This window comes from Camelus dromedarius, chromosome 16 (assembly GCF_036321535.1).
Source record: "Camelus dromedarius isolate mCamDro1 chromosome 16, mCamDro1.pat, whole genome shotgun sequence".
In the NCBI taxonomy this organism is placed as follows: Eukaryota; Metazoa; Chordata; class Mammalia; order Artiodactyla; family Camelidae; genus Camelus; species Camelus dromedarius.
The window spans coordinates 51,718,472-51,737,828 of record NC_087451.1 but is presented as its reverse complement, the minus strand read 5'-3'; the positions used below and the strand labels follow the sequence as shown (position 1 = coordinate 51,737,828).

The 19,357-nt window shown below is 52.1% G+C and overlaps 1 long non-coding RNA gene across 1 annotated transcript in view; it reads left to right on the top strand.

Annotated features, from left to right (window-relative positions):
- LOC135323154 (uncharacterized) overlaps window positions 1-12,793 on the top strand; it is a 158,874-nt gene extending 146,081 nt beyond the window's left edge. Inside the window, exon 4 of the long non-coding RNA XR_010384406.1 lies at window positions 12,026-12,793. This is a non-coding gene — a long non-coding RNA (uncharacterized LOC135323154). The remainder of the gene's footprint in view (window positions 1-12,025) is intronic.
- Window positions 12,794-19,357: the final 6,564 nt, after the last annotated feature.

The following is a 19,357-nucleotide window of genomic DNA, read 5'->3' as shown; positions in this document are numbered from 1 at the left end:
GCTCACTGTCCTCAGCCTGAGACTGTGAGAAAGAGGGTAGATCTTAAGTGGGGCATGAAGGGCTCCCGAGGATCAAGGATTCCAGGGGAAGCTCTTGGGAACTGGGTGGAGCTTTGAAGTTCCTCTGAGACCAGGTCCAATGAGGCTCTCCTCAAATAGGTCTCCCCTCACTACCCTGCCTTCCCTCCAGTCTCCAGTGCAGATCTTCAGGGAGAGGAGGCTCCCCGCCTGTAAGCCTGCGGAGTGTGTGATCAGACCTGGGCCCCAGAAAGTATCTTGTCTCCACTGAGCACCCCCCAGCTGGGGCCTCTGTGTCAGGAAGCTCTGGAAGTGGAGCGGCGTCAAGCTGCTAACTCTGGGGGGGCCTGGTCTGATGGGGAAGGTGTGGACTCCACACGGGCAGGAGTGTGTGGCCTCCTGGAAAACGGTCTTTGGTGTGTGGAGACAGATGGGCTGGCCCTGCTCCTGATTAACTAGTCATAAGCCCTGGGCTGTTCACTTCACCCCCTGGAGCGTGGTTTCTTCCTCTGGAAAACAGGATTGAGGATGATACACCCACATCCCAGGGCTGATGGTAATATGACTGAGCTTTGGGTACAGGTGGCTAAAACCAGCTGTGTCCTAATTCAGAGTCCCCCTCCTTCTTAGCTGTGTGATCGTGTGCAAGTTACTTGACCTCTCTGAGCCAGTTTCTTTATAAAATCGTTATAAGAATAGTCCCTTACACCACAGACTTGTGAGAACAATTTAATGAGGTCTTGCAGGCCTGGTGCTTAGCTTGCACAAGGGACTGATCCTCTCTGTGCCTCAGTTTCCTCATCTCTATAAGGGAATAATAATAGTACTCCTCTCTTATGGTAATTGTGAGGACTACATGAAATAGCACATGTAAAGCATTTGGACGGGTGCCTGGTACAGAGCAAGCACCACCTGAGAGTCTCCTGTTGCCTATTATAATTAGCACAGTGCTTAGCCCATAATAGGAGGTGGTCTCATCTAAGCCCCGCCCCCTTGGGCTCTGACCCCGCCTTGAGCCCTGTCTTGTTTACCCGGACTGAAAGGAGAGAGTAGGCATGGGGAGGTGGGGCTATGGTTTCCTGGGAAGATCTGGCTCCATTCTGTTCATCCATCCATCCATCTATCCATCTCTGGGCTGGCGGTTGGAGCCTCCAAATGCTATTTAATGAGCCTCCATGGGGGCTTTCAGATCACCTGCTTCCCAGGAGACCTGCTTGATGCCCACAGAGGAGGGTGGGGGTGGGTGAGCATCCTGAGTGAAGGAGCTGCTGCCCCCACACTCCATGGCGGGGGTGCCTGGAGCCCTAAGCCTCAGTGCCAGGAGCAGCCTGCTGCCTAGTGGCCCCATAACGATATCAAGGTGGTCATGGCAAACAGGGCACAGGACTCCTGGGATTTTGGTGGCCAGGCCTTTGCAGCCAACATGTTCCTCCTGCCTCACTGGCTCATTAAATTGTCCCGTCCTTTTTCCTTCCTGGAGAATTGTGGAGGGGAATTCAAATTGGGGTGGGTGGGGTCCCCAGTTCTTGCTTTCCAGCTTTGTACTTGGACTTGCATTTAGAGACATTTTGAATCTCTTTATCATCTGGATTTCAATTTGCCAGTTTAGAGGATGGAATTAACAATGCTGACCCCACTTAGCCTTTCATGGGGGGATTAATAATTAATAGCGACAGTGACAGCAGCCAGCATTTACTCAGAGCGGGCTGTGTGCTGGGCTAAGGGTTTCACCTGGTCCTCGTTCAGGCTCACAGGCTCTCCTGGTCCCGTCCTCGTGCTCCGTGTGGGAAAACGGGCAGGCGAAGCCCCCGCAGAAGGCCACACAGAGAGTAATGGGTGTGTGACCCGCTGCCTGCTGCTCTTTTCACTGAACCCCACCCCACCGGGGGCTCTAAAGACCCAGGCGTTTTGGTGGGGAGAGGGTGCTGATTTCCTCCCTGGGGAAGGAGGCCCCACTGTAAGGAAGTCTTCCCCGGGGAAGGGAGTGGCCATTGAGGCAAGTCAGCTGACCTGGAGTCCAGGAGGCCTGCCTCCCACAGAAGGATTTTGGGCCAGGCTTGCTGGGAGGGCTGGGGGTGGGAACAGGGCTTCCCTGGTTACTTAAAGTCCCCATCTAAAGCCAGGATCCGTTGGGACATGAGTGACAGCAAGGCGGAGGCCAAGGAAGTTGAGAGAGACCAACAGGGGGAGCCCTCCTGGTTGGCGCTCCTCGCAGAGCACCAGGTGCATAGTAGGTGCTCACTTAAGGCTGCTTAAATGAGTGGCTCACTGAGGAACCCAGCAAGAGAGCCTGAGCTCCTGTTCTCCAGAGCCCTGCTCTGTGAGCCCCCGGGTCTGAGCATGGCTGGGAAGAAGGCCCTTTTCTGCTCAGAATGTGGGGCGGGGGCTTCCCTTCAGGAGGGAGCACTGAAGTCTTTCTACGCTTCCATCAGCAAAAACTTAGCAGAATGGCTGTTGAGAAGAATGACAAGGACCCCTCCCCTCTCCCTCGCCCACCGCCAGCCATGCGGGATGACAAGGAAACATCTAGCGGGGAGCAGCATTAGGGGGGCCCATCAGCCATTGGGGGTGCACACTTTTGTCACCAGGGGCGCCCCGCCCCTAGCCCCCACCATCCTCGTTTCCAGATGCCAGGCTGGCTGCTGGGGTAATAAAGGATAATTAATTTTGAAAAAGTACCATCATGACTATCATACCGAAATAAAATGAACATGTGTCAAAGATTATATTTAATTCATTAATGAGTGAGGGACCCCATGAGATGCTACAACCTGTTCAAAGGAGGATTCAAAGTACCTCCTGTATATAGTCAAAGAAGGCATCCTGAAATGAATTTACAAATAGATGCAAAAACTGGCAAATCTAGTCTGTATTCACAGAACAACAATCAATTGCATTCCTCTGAAAACAATTTGCATCTCTATTGGCAAGTATTATTTGCATTATCATCTGTTGGGAGGTGAATGACCAGAGGATGAGGGTCTAGGGAAAGAGCTCAGAGAAGGGGCCCCCATTTGCATATTTGCATGGGAAGTCCCCCAGTGACAGGGCATCACCTGCGGGGGTGGGGTGGGCGGGGTGTGCACTGGTGCACAACCTGGAATCGGGCTGAACTGAGCAGCTGATCTGAGACCTGCTTGTAACTGTTGGTGAGCAGTTTGTGGCTGAGCACTCTACCTGAAACAGTAAAATGATTCCTGCAACCTCACCCCTGGCTGAGGAATGTGCTCTCTGCATTATGGACAAAGCACACTAGAGGTGACAGGAGTAGCTAGTGGAAGGCCAGGTGTAGGAGATGGACAGGAGGAGCCTCGGTGGTGATGGGAGGTTGGGAGCCTCCTTAGCAGGCAGGTCGAGATGGGGAGGGAAGGAAGGGAAGGTTTGCAGGGACTGAGGGAGAAGAGGAGGGAAAAGAAGGAAAGAGGGGAGAAACAGAAAGAGCTTGACCTGGGAGCAAAAGCCCCAGCCTGGACGCCCGGGGCTGGGGTCCCACACTCAGCTCTGGCTGCCTGGCTTTGGGGGTGGAGCCCTTCTGAGCCTCAGCCCCTCACTGGTTTAAGGGAGGGGTGGTGATACAAGAGGACGTCACGGCCCATTATTCTGACTTCTCTTGGGTCTGGCCATCTTAAGAGCTTGGAAGTCATATACTTCTGTACCTCTGTGCCTTTGTCCATGCTGTTCTCTTTGCTTGAAATGCCTTTCCTTCCTTGCCTGCTCGGCAAAGTCCTGCTCATTTACCAACTCCCATCGTTGTTGGAACATCACCTCCCTTGAGCATTCCAGACGCTCCCAGGCATAACTGATGTCTCCTCCTCGCTTGGCTGCGTTGTGTTGTAAGGCGGTGGGCAAAGAGGAAGGGACTTAAAATCAGACAGACTGGGTCTAAACTCCGGCTCTGCCACGTCTTGGCAGAGAGAGGATAACCTCTCTGAGCCTCAGTGTTCAGATCTCTACAATGACAATGGGACTGTTTCATTCAAGTAATGACACCCATGTGGGATAATGCTTGTAAATCCCTCAGCCCTGTCCCTGGTACCTATGTGCTCAGTAAATGCCAGCTGTTACTACACACACGTAAGATAGCACATCGTCCTCGGATCCCTGGGGTTAGTTCTGTCCATAGGTGCCACTGAGCAGGGCTGCATCTCACTTGTGTGTTCCCCATGCCCAGCGCAGTGCCTGGACTTTAGCAGGCTGGCAGTGGATCCCCACTGGACGTAATGACTGTGGAAAAAAGATGGCAGAAGTGGAAGGACAGGGAAGGACTGACAGGAGAAGGAGAGAGACCTAGCTGGGCCAGGTGTGGAGGTCTGAGCTGCCAAGCAGAGCTGCCAGGGACGGCGAGAATTAGCTTGGGAGGGAGGGGAGGGGCCCAGCTAAGGCTGGTTGCTGGTAGGAGAGCTGGCATCTGGATGGGGACTTATCACTCAGAACAAGAATGCCCTGGACTTCCTCCAGGACACAGGAACTCCCCTGGGACATCTCTGAGGATGGCTGGAGATGGGGAGTATGTGAGATTCAAGCCTTGGCTTTCCCTAAGGGAAAAAAGAAGAGCCTTAATGTTCATCCCAGGCAGCTGCTGCTAGCAGATCCTCTCTCCCTCCCTCCCTCCTCCCTGAGATGGGGATGTGGGTGGGGAGGGGAGGGAGCACTGGAGTCATCCTGGCCTAGTGCTGCCTCATAGAACAGAGGCACAGAGAAGGGCAGCAACTTGGTTAAGGTCACACAGCCAAGCGGACCCATGTGTAAAATGCATTCTGTTGCATGGTCTCATCTCCCAATCACAGAGTCACGGGAGGTAGAGATGCCAGAGCTTATTCTTTCCATTTTAGAGATGAGAGAGTGGACATGGAGAAGGGACGTACAAGCCCAGATCTGAGAATGAGTCAGAGATGGAGTAGTGAGTTCAAGATCCACACTCAAGCGCTGCTTTCTCCGCTGGGGCTGGGGCTTTGTTCCGGGACAGCTCATGATCAAGTTTGGGAGCCCGGAGCCTGGTGCTGGGATGGATGGGACATTAGTCTCGGGGCTCAGGCAGGGGCACCTCAACTCGCAGTGGCTGGCTTGGCAAGGTACCAGGCTGCTCTGGAAGCGGAGGGACCAGGGGCTGCCAGGCTTCTTGGCAGCGTGGTGGCTACACTCTGGGAATGGGGAGAAGATGGGATTTGGGAAGTGGCATCAGGCAGTGCTCCTGGCAGTGCCAACCTGGATCCTACCTGCTCTGCTCAGGGAGGATGGCTGCCTCCATGCTTGGATCCTGCCAAGAGAAGCCACCTCTTCCCTACCCTTAGTCACAAGACAGATGGGAACCAATCCACTGAGTTGCTCTCTGGGCCAGGGAACCCAGGAGCCCTGAGCCTCCAGTCTGTCTCTGTCCCCCTCACTCCCCATTCCAGCTGCCTATCTGCTCTGCCTGGCCTGGATGCAGAGGCTGTGAGGCTAGGTGAGGGTGGTCAACTCTGCTTTCAGGAGGGTCCTGGGCCTCCAAACAAAGGTGGGAGGCATGGGGGGGGGATATGTGGGGACTAACATTTACTCTGTGTCTATCTGTGCTGTAGATATAATTAATCTTCACAAAAGCTCTACAAAGTAACTATCATTGTTCCCACTGTACAGATCAGAAAACTGAGGCTCAGAGACAGTAAGTCACCTGGACAATGTCATAGAGCTTCTAGGTGGCGGAACCAGGTCTCAAACGCAGCCTACAAAGCTCGTCACTCTTCTTCCTCTGCCCCCACCCTGTGGTGGGAGTTAGTGATGCAAAGACAAATGACCCACCCAACTTGAAGCACACAGGGGAAGAGGCTGAAAATTCAGATGGGAGACGCCAGGGGAGGTCTCTCAAAGGGGAGGCATTCGGAGCTGGGCCTGGGTGAGTGAGTCGGGTGGTGGAAGAGAGAGCCAGAAGGGCTTCTCCAGCAGAGGGGGCAGCAGGAACGAGGCTTGGATGTCTGTCTAGAAAGTTTGGGCTGGATCCTGTAGGTTTTATCTTCTGATCCTGTAGGTTTTGTCTTTTATGGATGTGACTATTTGATTATATCTTACCCATCTGTAAGCTCCAGGGCAGAGGGAACATCTTTAATTTACCTTTTCTCCATTAGAACCCAGATCTCAGCGCACTGTGGGCATACAACCGATGCTCAGTAAGTACTTGTCAGTTGAATGAGCAGTGCCTGTTTTAGTTTGGAACCGCAGGAACCTTTGCTCTGCCCCTCCCTTCATTGGCCTCCTGCACACCCTGAACTTTCCGCCTTTGAACTTGCCTCTTTTATAAGAGATTTCCCCAACCGCCCTGAGACTGTCCCACCCACCAGGCCATCTGGTAGCCTGAAGGCTCTCTGGTAGCCCTGGCCTCTGTTCTTGCTCCCTCTTCGGCCAGCCCATGCCCACCGTCTGCAGGGCCCAGGGCGAGAGTACCAAGGAGGCCCAGGTACCACAGGTCCGCATACTTAAACGTCATTGATTCAGCGATCAGACTGGCAAATAAAATGTGTTTTATCCGCCTCCTTTGGCAAGTAGACCTTCATAGTGGCAAAACTGCAAAGACTATTGAGCTAAGGTGGCCAATATCAAAGAAGTTAAGTATTACTGGGCATGTCCCGGTATCCTGTTGGTGGGGGGCTGATGTCTAGATGAGTAACAAAATAGAGACACAGAAAAGAAGCCAGATGCAAAAGAGATAACGTGTGATTCTGATGCCGTGAAGTTCAAGAACAGACAAAATGTATCTATGGTGATAAAAATCAGAAAATCAGTTGCCCCTGGGGTTGAAAAGGATTATGAAGGAGCTGACTGGAGCGATGGAGTTGTCTGCTATCTAGATTAGGCGGCTGATAGAACGGGGATTTACACTGATCCAAACTCCTCCGACTGTGTCCTTAAAATGAAGGCATTTCACGGCATGTAAATTATCCTTCAAATGCAACCACAAAAAACTTGATAACATCAAAATCACGAGAAAAATAGAACAAAACAGTGTTACAGTCACATTAAAAAAGAAATGCGTAATGCTTAAATGATCACATATTTACTCTGTAAGATTTATTTCTTTTGCCATGATGTCAGCAGAACCATCGATTTTGTCGCTGTAATCAGGATTTTCATATAATTTGTGTTCTCTTGACAGTAGTAATCTCAAGCAGCCCTGTCTGATAGAAACACATGAGCCTCAAATGTGAATCACGTGTACAATTTTCTTGTCGCCACATTTAAAACAGCACAAATGAGTAGGTGAAATTAATTTTAATAATATATGTATTCAATCCATGATGTCCAAACAGTTATTTAAACAGGTAATCAATATAAGACATTATTAATGTCACATTTTATGTTCCTTTTTTTCATGCAGGGTCTCCAGAATTCAGGGTGTATTTTACACTTACAGTAGATCTCAGTTCAAACTGGCCACATTTCAAGTGCTCAATTGTCATAGGCAGAGAATGGCTTTTCTATTGGACAGGTCAGCTAAAGAATTAAAAAATAAAATGCAATTTTATTCAAAGTGTACAAAACTTGAATATATTTTCATTAAACATTGAAGTTCAAGTGATAGTAAAAAAAAAATCTGAAAATTAACCTTCTTTCTTATATGTTTCCAATATAGTATTAAAAATTATCTATTGAGGGGAGGGTAATAGCTCAGTGGTAGGGTGCATGCTTAGCATGCATGAGGTCCTGGGTTCAATCCTCAGTACCTCCATTAAAAAAAAATGATCTATTAAAACTAAAAGGTGTGATTCACATTATAATTCATGAAAATAAAATTTTAATCAAAATTATTTAAATAAAGCTGAAATTTTATTATAATATTTCCAAAAATATTTAAGGATTATTAAATACTTTTATTAAAAAACTGTTCACAACTCTAGTGTTAAAAGTCCAGTTTTTTGTTAATGTAATGAATCAGTATCATACTTTTTACATGTAGACCTACATTTATACCCTACAATTAATAAGAGTTGTGGACTGTAGCAAAATATTCCTTTGCTGCCCTGTCAACTATAGCAAATACTACAAATGATAACTTAATAATTGTGAGTACTTCCCAAACCATTAATTGGAACAGCCAGACAGCTAGAAAAGGACACTTGGAATTATTTGGAAATGATGCTTTGTTTTTCAAGAATCTGTTCCATTCATGCTATCTAAGAGCAAGGATTTGAAAAGCTTAATTAATCCATCTTCTTACTGAAGGGCTTCTGCGTCTCATACGTGCCCCGCATTCTCCATTCCATCAAGTGGAGCCCGACGTCGGCGGTAGCAGTTCCCAGAGACCTTCTCGGCGTTCTGGCTCCATCGTCTTTTTTTCTGCAAACCTAGAGCAAAAGATGTGAAGATCCATTTCCCTGGAGCCTGTACAGTGTTAATCACGAGAGCAGGGGCTTAGGATTAGGGGCTATAATGTGCCAGCCCTGAGCATAATAATTCTGAGTGACAAGAAGTCATGTGTTCTTTACGGTGTGTGTGTGTGTGTGTGCACATGCATGCATATGATACCTGAGTTCCAGCAGACAGCTGCCTGGCTTTGTAAATAAAGTTGTATTCCTGCACAGCGACACCTGCTTGTTCAGGTGTTGTCTAGGGCTGCTCTGGGGCTACAAGAGGAGAGTTGTTTTAACAGAGACCAGACCCTAGAGCCTGCAAGCCTGAGATATGTGCTATCTGGCACCTTGAGAACATTTGCCGACCCAGAGCAGGGTCTTGCTTGGGTCTGAGTGGTTCCATCCTGGGGGCCTGTGGAACTGAGACCTCGAGGGCGGTCATGATTCGGTCTAGACTTCTGCTATAGTTGCAAGCCCCTCAAAGGAGGAGATCTCACGGGAGAGGGTAGGAATCTCCCCCAAGGCAGGTCCTCCAAGTTCAATTCTGAGGGCTTCAGTTGTTTCCTGCAGTGAATTTGCTGCCCCCATCACATTTGGGATAATATTCTCTCACCAGTGAGGCCAAAGTAAGCAAATGGTTGGGGCAGACCGGCAGAATGGTCCTCTTCCCTTTCTCCCTTCTACCAGCCCCCTCCCCATCCTTTGTAAGAACAGCCATGAGGGAATTTCCCACAATCCTCCACTCTCCTCTCAAGGAGCAGAGCTGACACTAAGCTTTCTCTTCTGGCCCCAGTGTCTTGGACAGAGGTGGTGATGGCCAAGAAATCTTGGCAAGCTAGGCATCTTGTCTGTTGGGGGAGCTTGATTCAGCGTGGCTGGAGAGGTAGGGTGAGTAGACAAAGGGCAGAGTGTGGAGGTGGGGGCGCCCACCCCTATTGTGGCACTGGTTCCAGTGGCATTTTGTTTGGTTCTGCACCTGTCATTTCTACTCGATGCATCATTCTTGGTCAGCTCCTTGGGGCCTGCACAGTGCTGGGCACCTGGTGGACCATGATCAGCTGTGGTCCACATCTCGGCACGTGCTCTATGCCAAGCACAGGTCAGGATTGCAAAGACGAATCCAAAGGGTCTGTGCCCTCCAGTAGCTCACCCTCCATCCTCGGAGAGGCAGAAAAGCCAGCAGCTGGAGCCCTCGCTCTGAGGACAGATGCCTCAAGCAAGCACACACTCCAATGGTTCCAAGCAGGGCACCATAATTCAGCTTGGAGGGATCGAGAAGCTTCAGCAAAGAGGTGACAAATTGAGCTACTTGTTGAACGAAAGCGTGAACAAATGAGAACCAGAGCCAAACGCCGGGGGCCATGAACTTTAAAAATGTGGGAAGGGATTGCTTCCGAAGTTTTAAATTGAATCCGTTTAAAATGTCCCTTGGCTGAAAGTGGGACAGGAGAAGAGGGCTGGAGGGTGGGGGCTGCTGCGAGCAGGAGGACCAAGGCCAAGGAGATGGGCTCTCGGCCTTCTGCGCAGGCGCTCACCCAGCAATCCCTGCCTGGAGCCGCTGGCCCAGGAACTCATCGCTGCTGCTGACGAGAGAGAGATGAGCTGTCGCAGCTCCAGGACAAATCTCTTTTAATTTTGTTCTTTGGAGTCGGGGGTGGGGTCGGGCCAGTGTCGGAGCCAGAGATTGGCTCCATGAGTGATGGCCATGCCGGCTCCCCTAACACCCCAGGTGAAGGATGAGAGGAGAAACGCCCCCTCCCCTTGCCTTCCCTGGGGCTTGCCACCAGGGGGCAGGGCTGGGGGCATCTCCTGACTGCCTGAGCACACACAAGCGGTGCATCTCAGAGAGCTGAAGCCAGAAGGGTCCTTAGGGACCATCTCACAAGGGCTTCTGAAGTAGCCTCCATGGAGATTTAAGGGGGAGTCCATGGGCGGGCCTTTAGGGGTCCACAACCCCTTCTGAGAAGCGTATGAAACTTTGTATTCATAGAAAAGTGGTAGAGGGAGGGTTCATGGTTTTCATCAGTTTCTCTAAAGGGTCCACGCCCCCAACCTCAAGTTAAGATCTCCTGGATTCTGCCCTCTTGCTTAACAGATGAGGAGGGGAGGGGGCTCGTCCAAGGTCATATGGGAGGTCTGTGGATCCTGGGGGCTCAGCTGGGTGGTCACCTCCCCACCATCTCTGCAGTCCAATGCCTGGCTAAAGAGGGGCACTGAACGAGAGAGCCCAGGTCTCCTGGTCCTCCCTGGGATGCTCCTTCTCCTGGTGAATCATGGGGCAGAAGGGCTGGGAGATAGAGGTTAGGGTAAGACCAGGGGGTTTCGGTAAAGTCTAGTGTGTATAGTGCCCTCCCCGCTTCCTCAGGAGGGTCCTAGCAGTGGGGAGGGGGCGCGGGTGCTCAAGGAGGCAGGCCTGGAGCACCTGCAAGGACCGCTCACCTGGGGCAGCGTAAGCTTTATCTCTACAACGCCCCCTACAGAAGAGGACGCCTACAGGGAAGGGGGGGAGTAGGGCTGCCTCACTGAGGGGCAACACGACGATCGGATACAGATCAGAGGTGATTCTGAAGCCAAAGGCTGCACTGGGGAGAGCCGGGCAGGGAAGCCAGGTAGGAGGGTGTCGTAGTGGTCCTGGTGTAAACTTGGGTGTGGGAAAGCAGAGAGAGAGAGAGCGCTGGAGTGGGCCCTGTTCCTGCTGGTGACAAAGCAGCCGGGGGGGGTCTCATGCTGGGGCTGGGAACTTAAAAAATGTGGAAAGGGATTGCTTCTGAAGGTTCAGAATAAATCTAGCCTTAGTCCCTGCTTTGACTTTGTGTTACTCTGGGCAAGACCTGTCTCAGTTTTCCCATCTATTAAATGGAATAGAACACTTGGAATCCATCCTTTTACTCATCATAGTAGCCCTTCTTAGCAAGTGAGGTCAGGAGACAGGAGGGTGGGTAAGAAAGTGCTTCGGTGCTGAGAACAGATGTAAGGATTATTGACAAAGACTCGAGAAAGGCTGTATAGGAAGAAATAATGGGAGGGTTGGGGAGGGCCAGGAGAAGAAAGAATCAGACCCCACTTGAAGTATCTGGTTGTTTTCCTGGAAGCACCAGGTATTTGACAAGAGCATTTGACAGCCTGCCAAGAGGTAGCCTCTGACCTGGGAGGGCAATGGTGAACTTTGGTTTCGCGAATGTTTTCGCCCAGTCCTTGACTGCCCTGGAATGCAGGTGACTCACTACAGGGGAAGCTGGGAGGAACAAGGTTCAGAAACGATATGGCTGTGGTGGACAGAGGAGGACTACAAGTTATTTGGCTACCTAAGATAGCTACTGAGTGCTGGGAGATAAAGCTGGGAGAATCTGGGAAGGCTCCTTGGAGGAAGTGACTGGTGCACTGGCTGTGAGTAGGAGCCCAAGAGTGACATGGAGAGAGGGGCAGCCCAGTGCAGGGGACTGACTGCATGGGTGAAGGTGGGGCTTTAGGAACGTGGGGGAGCCTGGGTGTCTTCCCCTTGGATCCATCTCAGCAGTTTGCATGATAATGACGTGGAATCATAGTCATCCCACTTTCTAACTTTTGGTTCTTGAAGGTGCGTGTGATCCTACCGAGGGTCCCACACAGTGGGTCCCCACTCAGGAGTCCTCCCAGCCGTGGGCACCCAAGGAAATAAATCCCTGTGCTTTCTCCTGGCCTCCCAGCCCCCGCAGGAAGCCTGATGAGCTGGGCTCCGCTCCACACTGCTCTCAGTGAGGCTCGTCTGTTTACCAATTCGCCGCAGAGCAGATGGATGACACGGAGGCCACATTTTTCTCCCCTCGCAGCAGGAAAATGAATCTCACCAAGTGTTGCCGACACCATCCTACCAGGTTCCGCATCCATTGTGGACAGGCCCCGCTGACAGAGCACAGGTCCATCCCTCAGCCCGGCTCCAAGCCCCGGGGGAGAGGACGCAGACAAGATGAATGTTTCACATCCCTCCCATCCTCAGTGCTGCTCCTCCTCTCCCCTCAGATCCACCCACTCCACTGAGTGGCCCCTGCAGCACCTCCTGGCCTCCGTCTTGACGGCACTTGGAAGCAGATGCTCCAGACAGAGAGAAGATGGGGCCGTGATCAGGGGAGAGAGGTGAGAAGGCGCTGGATTCAGGCCTGATAACCTTACACAATCTGAAAGCATGATGAAGGACAGTCATTTCACTGAAACACCTGAAGGTCAAGTCTGCCCGGGAGTGAGGCTGCTGGGAAGATGGGGCAGTGGTCTGGAGACCCGGATTTGAATCCCAGCTCCTTTATCAATGAAACTCTAGGACTTTGGGCCATTCTACTGCTGTGGGTCTTGTTTTCTTCCAAAACTGGAATGGATTCCTTCCAGTGCTGATGATTGGTCATGTGCTGTGGATTTAAAGACACAATACTAATATTCCACCATTTATTGAGCACTTATTGTGTGCCTTAGACTGAATGGAAAAGATCATTGATCTTCACATGAACCTGGGGAAGAGGCCAACTTCAGCCCCATTTTACAGATTGGGCAGCTGAGATACTGATTTGAAGTGTCTTGCACGAAGTCAATGGCAGATCCAAGATTCAAATCCACCCTGTTCATTCCAGAGTCCTTTCTTCCTCCTAGATAATGTGACATCCCAGGGCACAAAGACTCTTGGATGCCTGGACCTTAGGGCATCTTCTAGAGGAATAAATAATTGAAAGGAGGGATTTGAGAACCTTGAGGAAGCCGTTTGAGAAAGCCTTTCCATTCCTGGCCTCAGTTAACACCCAGCATAGCTCTGTCTCTCCTTGGGCCCCCGTCTTTCCTCATCTCTCTGCATCATAGCCATCTTTCTGAAACCTAATCTCCTTGGACCACTCTGTGCAAGTCTTCACTGGTATATGCTGATCTTGGGATACAGACCGAAGTCTCAGTACGGCCACGCCTCCCTTCCCAGTTTGCTCACGAGCTCAGGGGAAGAACCCTTGTGAGTTTCCAAAATCCCTGAGACTTTCTGTTGCGTCTTGGTCTTTGCTGGATTCTGGGTTTCCTCCCTTGCCAGCACAAGTCCTCCTTATGTTGTTTCCAGAAGAAAGTTTTGACCTTTGTATGCTTTTCTGTTTGATCAATTAGAATTCGCTCCTTCCCATCCTCTTACCCCTCCCCCAGGGTAACCATCAGGTGAGATGGTGGAACCTCTTTTCACAGGAGACTGAGGCACGGGGAGGGGTGAGCCCGAGCAGTCGAGGGTGGCGATTCTTCCAGTGTGGCCTCTGAATGTGGCTCCTGTTGTGCCTGCCTAGTGGCTGTGGTTTGTGGGTGGGCCAGGACATGGGGAAGCTGCCCACCGTGTAGGCTGGGGACCAGCTGGGGCTGCCTTCCAGCCTCTGAGGATCCCCTTCTAGCCGACGGCCTCAGAGCACAGAGCATCCCAAAGAGAAGCACATGCCGATTCATTTCCGCTGAATCTGGAAATACTTCGTGGGCCATTTGGGAATGGAGATACGATGCCATTTGATTTTGGTTAACTTCCACTCACTGCTGAGATGAGTGGACTCACTGACTACAGAAATGAGCCCCCTTTAGATGTGACCTGGGGATAGGGCTCTGCTGGGACCCTGGAGGGTGAAGGAGAGGTGAGCAGGGCCTGGAATGATGACTTAAACTTCCCCATACCGACCTCAAGTTCATGGACCCACTTCAGGAGGCTGGGGACTCCCTGAGCTCGTCCAAACCCCGAGCTAAGAAGGTCTACTCTCAGGCTTGTGTTCAGACCCCACACCTGGTCCACCTCCCCTGAGCCTGGCCCCCCCCTTCTCAGCCCCTCTTCTCCCCTGTGAGCCCCCCATCCTGCACACCCCACCATGCCATGGCTGAACCCACCAAGGTCCTGGAACCTTGTTGGTGGTAGCGGTGGGCCCTCCCCACCTGGGGGTGCTCTCAGCTGCCTCCCACACCCAGGGCCACCCCAAAGTGAAGCTGCCCCCGGATGAACCTGGGATGCAGGGTTGGAGGCTGGGAGGACCCCTGGAGCTTGTTACACTGGGTTCCCTTTCCACCCCACCAGGGAGATGCTCCTGGTGGTGGACACCAGCCTGAAATAGAGCTGCATCTGACTGTCTCCCTCCCTCCATCTGGGTGGGAGAAGGAGGCGGCTCTGGGTAGACTCACCCCACAGCCAGCTCAGCATGGGCCTCCTCATTTAAAATACTCATAAAGTCCCTCTGTGGGCCGAGCCCTGCCTGGATGTGAATGTGGGGATACGGTGTTGAATAAAACAAGGCCCCTGTCCTGGGGGAGACTTCCCTCTCGTAATGGGCAGACAGAATGCTAAGTGAATGCGGCGTCAGGTGGTGGCAGTGCTGTGAAGAATACTGGAGCCGGCTGGAAGTCTAGAGAGTGACCAGAGGCTGCTATCCTGGGCAGAGGGGTCGGGGAAGGCCCCTCTGAGAAGGTGATAGCTGAGCAGAGGTCAGATCACTGGCTTTTACACTCGGCCTCAGGTCCTGGAGCAGCTCTTTGGGAGGCGAATTTCATGAAATTGACTTCAAGGGCATATGTCATTGTCTGGGTCTGGGAGGGGACAAACAGAAGACAGCTTCCTGGATCTGCCTTGGGTATCAGGGGACCTCGGCCAAAGTCTGTGCACCTCGTTGAAGACATGGGTGGACACCTCCAAAACGAGAGCCACAACCCAGCCAGGAGGCTCACTCCAAGGACACAACATCTATGGGTCAGGCACTTCACTGCCGGGCAGTGTCCTGTCCTGGGAAGGGAGCCACCAGAGGGTCCCGGGGCTTCCCAGCTCTCCCTGCCCGGTCCTCTCTCACCCTGGCTGCCCCAACTGCAGAAACTCCACACCCAGCAGAAGGAGCCCAAGCCGGTGTGCCTGAAACACCTTTATCCTGGTGCACAGTCTCAACATGAGCACTGGGATTCAGACCTTGGGAGAGAAGAGGGATGGGAGGATGGAGTGGGGAGGGGTGGCAGCTGGCCAGCCGGCTCTGTCCTCATTAGCCTGTGAGCACAGCCCAGGGAAAGGCCAGCATGAGATACGCTCCCTCCTGTTAGGCTGGGCCCTGTCTCCACCCTGTAGAAGCACATCTCCACCTGGCAGGACACTGACAGCCCACAGTGGTCCTTTTGAGCCCTGTGCTAGGTTGAGGAGTGGGAGCAGGGCTTTGGGTGGCCTGGCAAAACACTGCCTGGCTCGCCTTAGCTGAGGGCCTGCCTCTGTGAGCTGAGGGTCCCTGACCTCAGCTCCAAGGCCTGTCCTTTTAAAGCATCTTTATCCCCTGGGATGTCACCAAGGAGATCAATTTACTGCACCACTTCCCCTCCAACAAGATACAGTTCAGGCTTCCTAATTTTAGAATAGTTCCAAGGAATATCAGTGAAGAGTCTGTCCTGAAGAATATTTTGAATGTAGTTATCGTGATACCAGCTTGGAGTCCAACCTCTTTTGACTTGTCAAAGAAACTGTTGAAGGAATTGCTTGAACCCCTCCTGCCCCAAATCAGCAAAACATCAATATCTTTTTTGGGGGAAACTACCAGCCTCTCCTCAAAACTGCTGAAGTACCCCCGAGAGATGATTCAGTCTAAGAGGGAAGTCCTGCATCTAAACACCAAGCTGAAAAAAAAAAAAATCAGAGTTATCAGCTGGAGAATCAGATCAGGTCCCCACGTCACGTCACTTTAGAAAATGATCTTCCCTTGGGAAAGGCTACAATAATAGCTAACACTTACTAGGGTGGGCTGCGGGCCGAACATTTTCTGTTACTCATTTGCAATAATTTGTTTAATCCTCACGAGAGCCCTACATAGTAGGTGCTGTTTAACCCCCACTTCGTAGGCAGGGAACTGACTCAGGGAGAGTCAGTGCCACTGCCTTCCATGCTAGACCAGACTGGCTAGTGTGACCCCCAAGTCACCTGGGGTGCCCTTCCCTTCAGCCTCAGTTGGGCTCTCCCCATCCATAGATGAGTTAATAATCTCTCCAGGATCTCTGTCCCTCTCCTCCCGGAAGTCTCTTGGTTTCCTTGCAAAGAATGTCAGCCCAGGGACCAGGGCACACCCTCCGAATGAGGGCTTCTGGTCTCAGGTTCTACCTTACTAGGCACAGGCGCAAAATACATCATTTCATTAGAGTTAATAACATAGTCCTTTTAACTGCAAAGTGTTTCCAAATAGAAGGCCCTCCAGTCTGCTTTAATGAACGGATAAGAATCTTTGCAATTAACTCAGTGATGGCTTGCATATAAATAGGCATTCTTCTGAGTGCTGTGGGACTCTTTAGTTATTGTTTTAAGTATGGGGTAAATATGCTCCTGACCCCTCCCTTCAACGAGCTCCTATACAAACGCCCAGCCTTGAAGGTGACTTCCCAGATGGATGGGCAGCCGCCCCCGTCTGCAGAGGCCCCGTGGGTTCACCAGATGCCTGTCTTTACTCCAGCCCCTCTCCATTAGGGCGCCTGTTCTTCACTCACAGCTTTGGACGTGGTGCTCACCCCTGTGCCCTCCGCCTTCCCTCCTGGCAGGGTGGAGGGGCTGTGAGGGGTCTGCCCCATGATGTGGTCAAGAATTAGCTGCCTCTGGTTATTACTGGACTGGAGCTATCGGGCTCCAACGGCCAATGTGTGCGTGTCGGGATGTCGAGAGCGAGTGCGCGCATGCGAGTGTGTGCGTGCGGGGCATGCCCCCGTTTCTGCACACCTGCGAGATCGGCAGGTGTGTGCGTGAGTAGGGATGCTCGGAGAGCGTGCATTTGTGATGTGTGCTCTGCGTGCGTGTGGGGTGTGTGTGCATTCGTGCTCTACATGCCCTGCCCACGAGAGCCCAGTTCATCTTCTAACAAAGGCAGCACTTAATCTCTGGATGCATCTGGTGCTTTGTTGTGTCTGTTCCTGGAGCAGGGTTTGCTGGGATGAAGGGTCATCCTGTGGCTCTGGCATCTCTGGAGATTTCCTCGAGATGCTGCAGCTGCGGGGGTGTTCTTTCCTCCCCCTCCTCCCCTCTCTTCCCTCCCTGGTGGATGTGGTCCCTGCCCTGCTGTGGGCTCACCACAGTCCAGCTCCCCTCCCCTGGGCCCACCCTTTCCCTTGATAGAGAGCCATCTCACGAGGGATCTGGAATCTGGAATGGAGCCCAGAGCGGGCGGGGAACAGACTGCTGAAGGAGGACCCCCTGGGCAAGTGTGTGTGAGGAAGGAGGCCCTAAAACAGCATCCCAGCTCCTGTCAATGCTGATGAATTGCGTCCCATCAGGGGAGGGTTGGGCTGCGCTCTCTCCACCTCTTGGAGGGGTAGCCTGTGTGTGTGTGTCGAGGTGGAGGGAGGGAATAAATAATAAGGAGGCGCAGAGAAGGGGGAAGCATGAGGGATCCTTCCCTTGCCACCACCCACTATGTGCAACACAGCCTTCCCCCTTCCCCTCCCCGCTCCAAATCTCTCCCACGTCCATTCCCCTTCAATTGTTAATAGCAGTTGCTTCAGGACCTAGCAGTAAGAAGGTAGGTTTGGAGTGCCCACCGGGTTACTTTTAAGCTGGAGATCTTGGGCAAGTTACTTGCCCTCTCTGTGCGCCTGTCTCCTCATCTATAAAACGGGAGTTAGTAATTCCTATCTCCCTGGACTTTGCTGAAACAGCAGAGCCCCTTCAGGGAGGTCAGTGCACACCGTCTAGTAGTGGTGACTTCCCAGGTTTGTACAAATGGAGAAACGAGGACCCAGAGCTGGCCATGTAAGGGCTGAAGGTCACAAAGCAAAGGCATTGTCAGACCCCAGGAGTTCCTGCTAACCTATCTTAAAACATTTCATTCCTTTAAATGACAGTTTCCATTTCTGGTCCAGATATTCTATTTTCAATTTTCTCCGTTTGGCTCCAGGTCCCATCAACCCCAAAGCCTTCTCTTAAGCGGAACACGTGCCTGGCACATAGTAGGTGCTTGTCGGTATTTGTGGAAGACAGGCTTGGAGGTGCATCCAGGACTGGTGTGCAGGGGGAGCTGGCAGTGTGGGAGCTGGGCAGGGGGCTGCCCGCTGACTGGGGTGGGGTGGGCTAGAGGGGGTTTCTCCGCCTCCCCAGCTCTGCCTCCGCCTGCTCTGGCTGGCTGAGAAATCTCATTTTGCCAGCAAGCTGATTCATGGGCCTGGCTCCTCAGTGCTCCCTGAGCAGTTCTCTGTCAATAACTGTTCTTTACAAGGTCCCTTGATTCGTTTTGGGGGTTGAAGACAAATTTTTTAAGAGGACTTCAGCTCTAGGGCCATTCCAGAGGTGCTGTTAACTCAATGTCCCACCTTGTTTCCTCCAAGCCTGCTCCCTCTTGAGCTGCATGAGGGTCAGGACTCGCTGTTTCTAGCAATTGCTTTGCAGTTCTCACCTTTGGACAGGGGGTCAGGGATGAAGAGAAAGGGACACAAATTACAAGCCAGGGTGGCAGGCAGGCCTCTGGTTCTGCTGCTAGGTTTGCTGTGTGACTGCCGGCCAATTGCTCCCCCTCTCTGGTTCCTCGTTTCCCATTTGTGAAAGCATGGATGCTGACAAATACCGCTGCGATCACTTCCGCTTCCTTCCCTGGAGAGGCCTGGTCTCCCAGGTTCATTTGGGGCAGCTTGGCGTCAAGCGGCAGCTCATGTCTCCCCCCCTCACTCCCATGTGGGATAACGCAGTTGGCAAATTCTGCAGCTTAATGCCACCGTGGCCACCAGCTCTCTGTTGCCGCCACCTTCATCCTTACTGCTGTAGCAACCTGCCAACCGGTCCCCTGACCCCTCCCACCCTTCCTTCCTTCACCCAGTGAGAGGAAAATGATCTAAACCTCAAGTCTAAGCCTGACTCCCAAATCCACTTTGAACCCATCATACTCCCTCTGGCCTCCACAGCTTTGCATGTGTTTTGCACGTTTCCCCATCATCAGGGACCCATGGTCCAGGCATAGGAAAAGCTTGTGCAGAGACATGGCAGCCAAAGGAAGCCCAGGGTGTCGAGTATGCCGCCTCTGGGTCTCCACACCCACACTTCTCCCTTCCAGAAGTGTCCT